A 5303-nucleotide genomic window follows, 5' to 3' on the forward strand; every position below is an offset into this window, starting at 1 on the left:
GGCCTCGTCAGGCCCACCCGCCCCAAAGACTGCCCTGCTCCGCGCCCCACGTGGCCCCAAACTTTCGGCCGCCACCGGCCCCACCGCGCAAGCGCTGCCCCCGCCCCGGAGGAGGGAGGAGAGGGGCACAGAGAGGCGGGTGTGGGCTCCCATGGGCTCCCCCTGCCGTGGCGGCCTGGGGGCGGTGGTGCTGTGTCTCCTCCCCCGTCTTCTCCCGCCGCCGTGGAGGAGAGCGAAATGGCCGCCAAAATGCTTCAGAGGCACCGGCCCCGGCTTCGGCCCCTCCTGGCGCCCTGGTCTGCAGGGAACGGGCAGGGTGAAAGCTGGCTCCGGAGCTGCCCACCGGGACGGAGGGGCTGACAGTGCCCGTCTGCTGGTGGTGGTCTCTGCTCATTGAATTCCTGGCTGTGTCTTTACAAAAATTGCAAATTATAGTCTAAGAATAATCTCTGTGTTTCATGTCCTGGGGTAGTACAGTTTTATTTTGGGTGGTTCTTACTCTTCAGGATTTCAACACATTTGTCCAACATAAAGTCACCAAATCGCTGGCTAGCCAGCGTAGGAAGAGAGCAATGAAGAAGAGAGTGGGGTTGTGGTCTGTGGTTCTTAGTTGTCAAGAGTGGGGAAACAGGTTCCTAATGGTCACCTCCAATGGATGTACTTCGAGTAGGCAATCCTGTCAGGACTGATGAAGGTGTAGGTTCCTGTCAGATCCATGCAGTCCTCCATGTGTACTGTTATTTATGTAAACAAGGCTTTTCCTTACTCTGTAGGCCAGGGCAGACATTTATGGACCTTGCTTAAAGAGTCAGCATTTAGTGGTTTTCTCACACATACGGCAAATAAATGATTAGGATCCTGCCAGAGTTGGAGGTGGGAAAAGCAGTTAAATGTCACCGAGGCAGACTTGCTCAGGCAAGATAAAACTGATTCAGAGAAATTAAGGAACCTCTCAGTGTTCCCTGCTAGCATCTAGCAAGTAGTTAGAGAACAGATCCCCAGCTCAAGAAACTAGTCAGGGATAGGGAACTGGCAAATTGGGATCGATGGTGGGGTGGACCCACAGCGTTAGGTTGCTGTTGGGAAGTAGTAGCACATTCCTGACCCTGCAGCAAAGCAGTACTCACTGTTTTGGGACCTACCCACATCTGCTGCATGTGGTGGCAGTACAGCAAAGAAATGGGATAACCTCACTGCAAATGAACAAGCTATGGAAAATAGGGGTTGGATGCTAAAACAGCAGTGTTCCTGCTGGGAATTTGAGACTTGAAAGGTCTATGTGAAATGCTTTAACATAGATTTTTGCTTTACTTAGAATGCATAGGTTTGGAAAAATAAAGTACCTGTTGCAGAGAGTTTGCTGAGAAAGCATTCAGTGCTGCTACTCCATAATGTAACCAGTTCACAAAGGGATTTGGGGAACTTGTCAGATTTTGAGAAGGGAGAAGTGCAGGTCTCGCAGCTTCCATCAAGGGCTTGAAACTATGGGGATGGAAATCTACAGGCCCTTGTGTTTCAGAAGCTTTATAGTTGCTTCTCCAGTATTCTAGGAGGGGAAAATAAACCATACATAGTTCTAAACTTCTCGATAAGGCTTTTCTTCTTTGTGTTTCCTTTCATCGTCTAACAAGTAACATCTTTTCTGCTTCTTTTCTGCTCTCTTTTCTATTGAGGGGAGAGCTTGTTACCTTGAGTGGTTGAACTACCTTAAGTTAATGTGTTGTAATTATAGAATTAAAGGTCAGGAATTTCCCTTTAAAAGTGTCTTGGAAAAGACAGTAAACTTTGCATTCTAGGGCTTTTATATGCTAAATAGAGAAAGCTAGAGAGAACTTTTCTTTCATTATGTATTCCCTGTGTTTCCTGGAATTCTCCAACACGCACTTGCAGTATTATACAATCAGAACTGAGATTACGCAATTAACTGAGAGAAGGGATTTTTCTAGGCTGCTTAAAATTCTGTGCCTCATTTGTTTCTTCTGTTGCCTTTATCTGAGGCCTGAATGAACTCTAGGAGGAGGGGGGAAACCCCTGTGTTTAAAGACTCCCTCAGTTAAGGACGGGATAAGGTCACAGAAACAACTTTTTCCAAGAAACCGTTTGACACTGAGGATGGTAGTGTAGAAATGCAAGGCAGGAAAAGAAAAAAAAAGCAAGCCACCTTATTTAGAATATTCAGATGGCCTTATCTGCAGTGTGAGCAGAAGTTGTTACCATCAGGAGCTGTAGATTCCTACCCAGAGGTACTAACCTGCAAGATTTGCATGTGTGTGTGAATGTTAGTGTCACTTAATCTCCAGCCTTAGGAAAAAGGATGTTTTATGATGACAGGTAAAACGTTGAAAATTACCTGAATTTATTGTAAAGTCTGGAAAATAGGAGAGGAAATAAAAATAATTCCAAACAAGCTTGTCTGTGATTTCATTATTTTTCATCCAGATTCTCGTTTTTGGGAATAGGCAGACTCATTAATTTTAAATGCTTATGCCAGAAAATCAGACTCGCTCACCTCCTTTTATCATAGCAGGAAGTTCTTTTGTATTTCTAACTTGTTTCCCGTGGCACTCAAGTACTAAAGCTGAGATTGTTACTCAGAAGTTGTGTGTGTCATGCCTTTATGTAAGAACGTGTTCTTTAACTTTTATTCTTAATTGTCATCCTGAGGTCAAAATACTGGAAATGGGGTGGGAAAGGAACAGAAAAGGGATTAAGTTATGAGAAACGGCTGAATAGACCCTTCTGCTTAGTTCACATCAGAACCAAATCCAGCCCCGAAGTGCAGTTAAAAAGCTACTAATCACATATAGGAAATCTCAGAGCAACACAGTGGCAAAGGAAAGAAACACTGTGAAAATGTTTTCAAAGTTGACAGCAATGATCAATGTTTTATGCTTTCGGTACAATTATTTTGACCATATTAATCCAAAAGAGTAAGAAAAAACCTAATGCCATTATAAAAACAGGCATAGTCTCTTTTGTAGCAAGGCAGACTTATTTTCTAATGGCTGTTAGGATGAAGAAGGATAAAAACAGTTATTTTAGGAAGCCTCAGAGTAAGAGAGAGCTCTCTGGTCTAAGTTTTGCCCCAGAACAGTTGTTCGGCCTTGCTCACCTCCCTGCCAGGCATCCCCGGGTTTGATTTGGCAACTCCCACAGTTTGATTGTTTACCTTCGCATCCACCCCCTGTTACCCAACATGTCAAAAGTCATGGAGCTTGTTCTTGAAAAGTGTCATGAAGGCTGCAGAATGCGTGCCAGAAAGGCTTTCGTTGTTACTGGTGAGCTATGTCTCTCATGTCACAGGGCCCCAGAAACCGCAGTTTGTTAGGAGAATCTGACCCCGAATCAGCAGACTAAGGAAGAACATTGGGCTTTGCTTCACTCATAAAGTGGGACAGTTAGGATAAGACATTGTCTCCAGTAAAGGAAGAGGGACAGAAAACTTAGATTAGCTTCATAAACCTTGGTCAGAAAGGAGGTTTTGAGAAAGCCTGTTTGCAGGAGCACACAGAAAACCCCAGTATTAGACTTTGATTCTTCAAACACTCATGGGGAACCTTTCCAGCTGAGTGATGCCCCATTGAACAAAGCAGGTTTGGTTAATGAATGACGTTACTCTAGAATGTATCTTATCTATCATGATGGAGAACACGACTTTGTAATGGGATAATAGTGACACATTTAAAGACATGTCACAGAAATATCACGCTGGTGATGCAGCCAGCTGTGAGGCAGTCACTGCAGAAGTAGCTGTCCTGGGTTAAGATGGTATTTGCTCTCTGGCCTTCTCCTCACGGTTCCTGGTCCGATGCCTGAACTAGCAGAACAGGGACTTGGAGTGCTCCTCATCTACTTCCGTGCAAAGGCAGGCAGATTGATCAGACTGCTTCCAAGAGCAGTTTTAACTACAATGAACTGAATTTCTATAAAGCAAGTGAAGGGTACTTTCATTGTAGGTTTTTCTGGCAGGGGGGTTAACCTGGTTGTGTCCAAGAGAGTGGCAGTAACAAACAGGCCCCTTAAGTGGTTTTCTGACCCCTGTCTCGAGCTTGCCATTCACTTGCCTGCCATGCAGGGTTTTTGTATAGACCAGCGTTTACCTGTCACTCAGCCACAACCAGCTCAGGCTATCTCCAAACTTCCGCTTGCGTTACTATGCCAGTAACACAGATTTGTACATACTTGAGTGCATTTTCCATTGGCTGCTTTTTTTGTTGCTCTTTTAGCTAACTTCCTTTAGCTACATCACCTTACATTCACAGAGGAATCTTCCAACGCTTCTCATTGACCTCTTGGGGATCCTGCAGAAGAAAGATGTCTTGTCAACAATTTGAAGAATTTTGTGCCGCTCTTGATTCCACTGAGAACAGTGCCAGAGTGCTTGATAACTGTGGGCCCTAGGTTGTCCTGACTCTGTGATGTTAAGAGATAATTCAGAGCAAAGAAACCATTTTGTAAGCAGTCCTCTGTCTCACATAATAACAGTTCCTAAGACTTCTCCAACATGTTGTGGCACCCCCTGGCATGAACAGCCACTTAATTCAGGATCCCAGCCTGCTTGTAAGTAATGTATTACCACATCTTTCAGATAAGATAGCTGAGAAAGGAGGATTAATTGATTGCCTAAAGCTAAATATAAACACAAGCAACGGAGCTATGATTAACTAGCTTTTAATTCCCAACTCCTCCTAATTCTCTTTGGCTAATAATTTTTAGTTAATGGCTTTTTTACATAGGACTTGCCCCCTTTTTTTTCCAACAGCTGAATTTCACTAGAAGACTATGAAAAATAGATTTTCAATATTTTTACTACAAATACTTGTTATACCAATTCCACCTTTCCAACTGTGTAGAGAATTGCATACACAGACACAGGCAGGAATAGGTAGGGAGAAAGGTGAGTTTCAGGGCTGCAGGTAGGAGGATATCCAGAAGACAATCTTTCCATTGCAGCTTAACCCACACAGCCTCTCAGATAATTCTCCCAACCCAAGCAAGGACATCCCTGGCAGAGCAAGATTGCATAGCTAGTTCTTTGTCATCTCTGCAAGAACCTTCGCAGGGTGCTCTCAACCAAGCAAATCCTGCTCTTGTAGTGTCCTGCAGAGACAGGAGGAGGGTGAACAGACCCTGTGAAGGCTATGGCAGAGGAAGCCCAAGGCTGACATGAAACCAGCTTTCCCACAGACCATAATTCCAGCAAGTGGAGTATCTGGAGAAAAAACAGGTAGATGGAGTTTTGCACTTTAGACTTGTGTGATACAGTCTTTGTGCATGTCTTAATATCCAGTTTGAAGCACTGG

This window comes from Mesitornis unicolor, unplaced genomic scaffold (genome assembly GCF_000695765.1).
Source record: "Mesitornis unicolor isolate BGI_N332 unplaced genomic scaffold, ASM69576v1 scaffold129, whole genome shotgun sequence".
Taxonomy (NCBI): Eukaryota; Metazoa; Chordata; class Aves; order Mesitornithiformes; family Mesitornithidae; genus Mesitornis; species Mesitornis unicolor.